Raw genomic sequence first — 7838 nt, forward strand, 5'->3', positions numbered from 1 at the left:
GAAAATGTTTGATTGCTCAAGTGTTGCTTTGCCCCCCTTCCCCTGCCTCTCTCCTTTAATTAGAACAATCCCAATCTGCTCTCCTGGAATTTCTTTCCCAGTTCGGCTCGGTAACTTGTGACCTTCGAGTCAGAGCAGCTCGGTTTCTGGTCAGGCCGGCACGCAGGGCTCAGAGATGCAGAGATAAAGAAATCACCTGCCGAATGAGCCCCCAGCACACGGGCGCTGCAACCGCACATTGTGCAGAGGAGGGTGCACCAACAAACTTCATCTGCTGCTGTTCTCATATTGGTGCCCGACACTGTGGTAAAGCAAGAAACAAGGTGTATCAAACAGGTAGACTGGACAAAATGGTCCACAAAGGGGGAACAAACTGACCCGAGTGATATTTTGCAAACCTGCAGCAGCCTGAGTTCACTCCTCTCTCATGCGCCATGTCCGATAATTGTAAGAACTACATGATGCTGGTGCAAAAGCCAGAGAGGAGTTTCCTTTTTTGCATTTCCAAGGATCTCAGGGTTTCTTGGAGCTCTATGGCTCTTGCAGACATGAATTGTGCAGCTCAGCAAATTATCAAAGGGCTTTTCTCTTGACAGCAACTGTCAACAATAAAGCACCTTTCCCTGCTGGATGGTCTGATCTAGTCATGTCTGACGGCTTTCAGCAGGACAATACTATTGGAATATTTGAACTCCATCTCAGTTATTTTTCTGTCTACGAAAAACATAACTGAAAGGAGAAAAATGCAAAATAACCCGTGTCCTAACTGCCACATCCCACCTTTGCCACAATGCTGATAGCAAAGAAAATACATTTGCAAAGAAATGCCCGTTTGGCAAAGTTTGCCCTCTCTCTGCCTGTCAGCCAGATGCCGACACCTCGCTCTTCCCCGCCAAACCAGGGCCAATGTGTTTATTTAAGACCCAAATCAGCATCGATCAGAGTCTGTCAGTCACTCTGCCGGAATAAAACGCTGGGGCTGCGGGGGGGTTGGAGTGGGGATGGTAATGGACACACGCTTGAATGAGCTTGTAGCCATTTCACTAAATGCCCTAAGGCTGGAATGCTTTTTTATTATTATTATTATTTAGAAAACAAACATTTCGTTTGTTAAGGAACTGTATTTAAGGTGCTGAAATGGAGCTTTCTTCAGCACTGAGGGGACTTTCCCGTGACCTGGATGGGCAGCCCAGGGGGGATTTGCAGCACTCAGTGCTGAGCCTGATGCTGGTCCTGTGGTGGTAGGAGGAAGAGGAGGAAGAGGAGGAAGAGGAGGAAGAGGAGGAAGAGGAGGAAGAAGAGGAGGAAGAAGAGGAGGAAGAGGAGGGAGCAGAGCTGCTGTGGCCATACAGGACGGATCATGCCCAGTTTCATGGGTCAAGACGCAGTGTCCAACGGCATCGTGGTGGGACCTGCTGTGAACAACGTGCCCCAGAGGTGCGAACGCTGCAGTGGCCGGGAGGCTCCACATCACCAAGAACCCCCCCGACTGCCCTCAAAATGGAGCTGGCTGCCCCCGGCTCCCCTCCCCTCCTCCTCCCACCTGCCTTTCATTTTTCCTCATGCATGGAAGGTATTAATTACCCAGCTTGCGCTAATGGCTCGCAGGAAGTGCCCTGCAGCAGTGCCGGTGCTGCAGCATCAGTCCTGGTGTGCGGCTGCCAGCGAGGAAGAGGAGCACGGGATGAAGCTGCTGGGGCATAGGACATTTCCCGTGGCCCTGCGGAAGGGACCCCATTTTTCCAAGCCCTTGGAGCAGCTCCTTTTATCTCTGGTGTCCAGCTAAAGCAGCTCCTGTGCCCTGGGGGTGGCTGCGTAGGGTTCATTAACCTCTGGGACACGAAACCACAACCTCTCACCTCCCCGCAATGAGCACGGCTGCTTGCTCCTACTCACCAGCTTATTACAGGCTACCGTTGAGCTGTGCCTAACCTTGCTGAGCTGTGCCTAACCTCGTTAACCTGCCGGGAGAGCCTGGGGGATTAACTCATCCCAGTAACGCATCCCAGTAACTCATGCCACAATTTGAGTGAAGGATTTGGAAAGCAGACAGGTAGGGCAGACAGGTAAGGCAACAAGTCAGAGGTGCATTTGTCCCCAGCAACCTCTACCTCAGGACTAAAACCTGGGGTGCAACTCCCTGGGGAGCTCCTGTGCTCCAATTTGGGCTCTCTCCTGCTCCCAGGCACCGCTTTATTTGCAGCAGCCTAAATCCAAAGACAATGTGCTCATCGAATTGGTCTGAAAACAGATTGACACTGGGCAGCTCCAGCCCATCTGAGCAACGTGCATGTGGTAGGAGTTGGGTCTGAGCCTCAGCCCTGGGATTCCCAAAAACCTGGGGTCCTCGGGGAAGGACAGTGACAAAACCCCCTCTCCTGGGAACAGCCGCTAGTGCATAGACCATTTCACGGCCACGGACGAGTCCCTGGGTCAGAGCTCTGCCCTTTCCCCACGCCGCCATCTCCATCCCTGCTGTCGGCACCAGAAAACTGAAGCGAAGCCGCTCACCGGGTGCCCACCGGCGCGGGACCTGCCAGGGCAGCGGGAGCAGCGAGGCACGGGAGCAGAAGGGCATTAATCACCTCGCCGTGACGAGGGGCTCACTGAGCACAAGCCGCCTCGGGGCCTTTCTGCTCCCGTACCTCCCGTGCCCCAGTTTGCCGCGCTCTCCGGCAGACGCACGAGCCCTCGGTCCGGGGAGCGCTGGCTGGTTTGCATTTCCAGCTCCTTCCCACCCCCTGCCAATTGCCACGAGATGATGTGTTGCTATGGTGGAAATGGCCGTTTCTTAATTGCTTTTAGTGCTTTTGCTGCACAGGAGAGCCGTAAAAGCAGAGTCTGCCTCCCACGTTGCTCCCGGCTGTAAGTCACCTTTCTGGGGATGAAACTTTAGCCTGACCCTGGGGACCGGAGCCTTCGGTCCATCCCTTGGGGAGGATGGAGGTGCTGGTGGCCAAGGGCTCCCCAGAGCCTGAACCCCCAGGAAGGGCCATCGGAGGACGGGGCAGGGAAACAGAGCTGCTGGGAGTGATGGGCACAACATGAGGACAAGGGGACATTGCAAGGGAGAGGGTGGTCTGGGCCATGTTGTGCTGGGGAAGAGCACTCACCTCGGAAAGTCAGGTGTCAGAAGATGCATAGATGCTTTTTTGCCATCTTGAAACACACAAATTTATTCACTTGGAGTCATCCTTTTATTGCGTAGAGATGGATGTGTGTGCACGTGTTATTTTAACTTCACGGCTCTGCCATCCGTACATAAAACAGCCCAGGGTGCCAAAGTTGATTCATCTGTTTCCCACAGAAGATGGATCAGTTAGCAAATTATTTTATTGACCGGCAGCTCTGCTCAAGGTCGTTTGTTTCGGTGGACAAGGCAGCATGGCTGGCATGGCAAACGGGGCTGAGGAGGGAACCTCCATATGGGAGAGGCGCATCCAAGCCCCTGGGAAACTGGCCTCGGTGCAGCATCACACTGGAGCCCTCGCAGCCCGGCTGTGCTCGCCGGATAAGCTCAGCATTTGGGCTTTAATGCTGCAGCTTTCTCAGCTGTCTGGAGGCTTTTATCCCTTGCTGCTGCTGGGAGAGAAAATCCCTCCTTCTTCCCCAAAATGTGGTTTGAAATCTTTTTTGCTTTGTTCTGAAAGGACAATGAAAATAATTTGTGATGGGGAAGGGAGGAAATACAATTAAGTAGCTCAGTCCTCATCCAAACTTAACCCAGGTCTGTAGCCCATAGGGGTGAGGGATGTGCTGCAGAAAATCCGGTCCCTGCCCAGAGCTGTTGATCTGCACCTAAAATGAAGCAGGGAGAAAAATGCCGACTTTCTTACAGCCCTTTCTCACAGGATGCATCAGCTGGGCAGGAAAGCAAAACTTCACTTATCTCTGAGCTGGACGGACCTCTGGGCTTCTTTCTCCATTTACCTTTCCATCAGTAGAAATGGGACAAGACACCTGGGGAAAAAGGTGCCCTATAGGATCTGTACCGTTAACCCACTCCCCACCCAGGACAGAGGAGCCACCCACCCTGCAGACACCCCCAGACTGCAGGGCAGCTGCCAAGCCCCGCCATGCCAAGGAAGAAGCCTCCAGCTCAGTGCAAAAGCCCCTGCTCCTGCTGTGCCTCCCATTTATGCTCCTTCCCCTCCTGCTGCCCAATTATCACCCCGTTAAACTGCACAGCTGCTGGGACTTGCATCTTCAGACTCCTGCACCGCAGGTCGTACCCCAACCTCACACCACCGGTGTTAATGGAGCTGGAGGATCAGCCGCCCTCCCAGGCTCAGCTCCTGCTCTGCCGAGGGGTGGGCTCCTGGAGCGGCACCTCCATCTGCCCGGGCTTGTGCCAGAGCGAGGGATTAATTAGCGAGGAGGAACCCAAAGGATGGTCTGAAAGCCCAAGATCCCTGTGAGCGGATGGCTGTGCAGGGGTGACACTGTGGATGGGGGCAAAGGCTGCTCGTCCTGACGGGGACACAGCTCTGGGGGTTTGGGGGGACTGCAGGCACCCGACTACATGCAGCTCCCTTCACCTTCCCTTTTCCTCGCTGTGGGACGGGAGACAAAACACCTTTGCCAAGCGCTTGCAGGGGGTTTGAAGACCTATAAAAGTGATGAGCAGGCTGTTAGTGCTCCGGTGGAAGCAGTTTATGAGAGATCACCCAATTTCTTTCAAGCTGCACGAAGCCCCACAACAAAGGCCATGCATTTTTAAAGCACCTTCCACATACAGCGTTCCCAAGCTGAGATGCACTTTAAGGGATGAGCCTTGATTTACCGCCTGGCTTCAAATGGGAGATGACGGTACAAACGCTTTTGCGCCAGCTCAGCCGGCTTTTGCAGAAGCACTTGGTGCTGCCAGCTCTGACCTCTGTGGTCAGGATGTCCTGAGCATCCCGCAGGATCGGGGCGCTGGGACCCCAAGGGGATGCTGTAAATCCCGTGGGGTTCGCAGAGCCCTGGGGGGCTGAACGCAGAGGGAGGATTTCCTCAAGTCACTGACACACGTGGGGCTGGAGCTGCACAGACCACCCCAACTCCATGGGGCTAAATCCACTGATGCACCAACCCTGCAATGGGAGTGGGTGCTTGGGGGTGACACCCCAGGTTTGGGGGGGCTTGGAGGGACTATAGCCAGAGCAAGAGAGGCGGGAGGGTCCCAGGCTGCGATCCCTCCAGGCCTAACCTAATCACCATCGCTCTGCATTATTACCCTGCCTAACGCGGCATGCTTTTAAATAAAATATGCAAAGATTTCTCAAATTATTTCCCCGGGGCGAGTGCGTTTTCTATCTTCGCTCGTGCATGTTAATCTGAAAAATGCAAATTCCACACACACCCCCATCTGTTGGGGCTCGGCCATTTATTAACTTTTTATTTGAATGCAAAATATTTCTTTCTTTTATATATATATATATATATATGAAAAAGCAATGAGTTTTGTTATCTCTACTCCTATTTTATTTCATTTAGAGAAAACCGGTTTTAATGGATAAAAAATAATAATAATAATAAAATAGCCCTGAGGTGGCAAGGATTACGACTCACTTAACACCGGAGTTTTAATCAGAGATTGGCGTTGGGGGGGATTACAGCTACGAGAAGGCTGGGCCTGTTTTAAGAAGAAATGCTAATGTTTAGGGGACAAGATTTATTTCTTTATCGGGACTGACTTTGATACCCTGAGCCAACAGCACATCCCGAGAGGCTGGAGCTTCCCTTGGCTGCCCAGACTTTGGTGGCGCATCCCCTGGGATGCAGGACTGTCCCCGTCCCTGCCCGGGGGATCCAGCGTTAGGGCTCCTTTGCAGAATCATTAAAAACGTCAAGAAAAAAGCAAAGCAGGGGCAGAAAAAAAGGGGGGAAGAAGGACCCCAGCGCGATGTTTTCCCTGACAAGAACCTGATCTGACATTGCTCAGCGTGTTGAGCGTAATTGGCAGCCCGGGAGAGGCCCAGGGACAAAGTTGCTCCAGGACCAAACGTTGCCCTGTCCCCCATCCCGCTGCCTCCGGGTCATGGTGAGATGGGGACAGCGGCTCCAGCATGGTCGCCGTGGGGAACATCAGCCTTCACCTGAGTAATGAGACAAAAACCAGGGAAAAAGCACATGAAAAGGAAGGGAAAGAGAAAATCTTAGGAAATAAGATCAAAGTCCTGCAGCTTCAAAAATGTCCTGCAGCTAAGAAGAAACCCAGATAGCCCTAATTGCGGAGCCACAGAGCGCAGGAGCGAGCGCTGGCCGTGCAGGACGACGGGCTCGGGGGACCCCGAGGTCCCAGCACCCAGCCAGGAGGGGCAGGAACACCAGGGCAGTGCTGCTTAGCTTATTATTATTATTATTTTGGGGCACTCCTGCCCTATTCCCACAGGCCTACGGAGCTCGGGAGAGGTGTGCAAATCTTTTTCTCCTGCTGGATGAAGGAGCATAGGGAGGCTGCTGGCTCAAGACACTTTACACGTTCCCTCTAGACATTTGAAAAGGAAACATTGCATAAAACTCATGGCCGACTGCTTGGACGTGGCACTGATTAGAGTAATTTTATGCATGGGAAATGGTTATGAAGGGGAATAGAAATGGGGAAGAAAGTCTCTCTTTTGGTAAACTGCAGACAAACTCGAGAGCTGACGCTCTCCCGGGTCCCCTGTACAGCTCCCCCGGGGCAGGACCAAGAGACGGAGCAGCGGGGCGGTGGGACGGGGATGTCCCGGGGCTCTGCTGGGGCAGCTCTGGACGGTGTGGCGACACACTGAGCCAGGCTGGCGGCTGCAGACCCCCTCTGTTTATTAACATGTTCAGCACACAGATTTATTCTGCAGGCAGACGCTCTTATTGCTGCCTTCAAACCAGGGCCAGCACCAGTGATGGATGAGCCAGCGGCTTTGCCTGTGCTCGCTGTCAGGGCTGCAGGACACCTCTCCAACCCCTCATGTGCCACTGGCCCCCAGAACCCTGGTACCCCCATCCCCAAGGGGAGCCGGGGGTCTGGGAGCCCCCGCACCACCCCAGCCCAAGCCCTGTGATGGGTGTCAGGGTGACTCCCTCTGCAGTGCAGGGAAGCAGCTGCCTGGCCCTTTAAAGCCTTTTTTTTCCCCTCTCTTGTTAAAAGATGTCTGGGAGGGGAACTGCCAATCTGAAAAATGATCCTTTCTTTTTTCCATTTTCTTCCTTCTCTCCTTCTAGCTTGTGCTCATCTGTTCAGGTGAACCGCAGGCACATTCATTAAATCTCTGTCTTTGACACCTCAGCTGCTTTGGAGCCCTGGGCTGCTCTTTCTCTTTCCTTTCTGTGTTTTTTTTCCCTTTCCCCATCTCCAAGCCCGCCTGATCAGCACACTAAAGCAGCGAGAGCAAGCCGCAGAATAGTTAACTAAGCATAACTTTAACCGCGAGTTGCTGAGTGGCCGGTTTTGCATCGGGCGCTGGGTGCAGCCGCTGAGACAGACATTGGGACGTAGCGGGGACATCACCCACCCCGCTGCCGCCGGGAGGGGTTTGGCCTTGGCTGTCTCAGCCATGGGCTGGGGTCCTGGAGAGCCCCGGCATCGAGGTTGGCATGAGATGAGATGCTCTGGCCACCCCCTTTGCACACAGGGTGAGCGATGGATGTTCACGGGCTCATGCTGGGACCTGAGCAAGGGGCAGGAGCAGAAAGAATCATTTTGAGAGAGGTAGAGCCAGGCACCTCGGGAAAGCACCTCTCCAGATCCCAGCTCTCCCAGGGATGCGGCACCTCGCACCAGGGCACAGCGGGGCCGAGGGTCCCATGCGTGTCCCAGCGCGGTGCGAGGATGGGGCTGAGCAGCCAGCGCGGCTCCGGGAGGCTCAGCAGGG

This window comes from Nesoenas mayeri (genome assembly GCF_963082525.1).
Source record: "Nesoenas mayeri genome assembly, chromosome: 21".
In the NCBI taxonomy this organism is placed as follows: Eukaryota; Metazoa; Chordata; class Aves; order Columbiformes; family Columbidae; genus Nesoenas; species Nesoenas mayeri.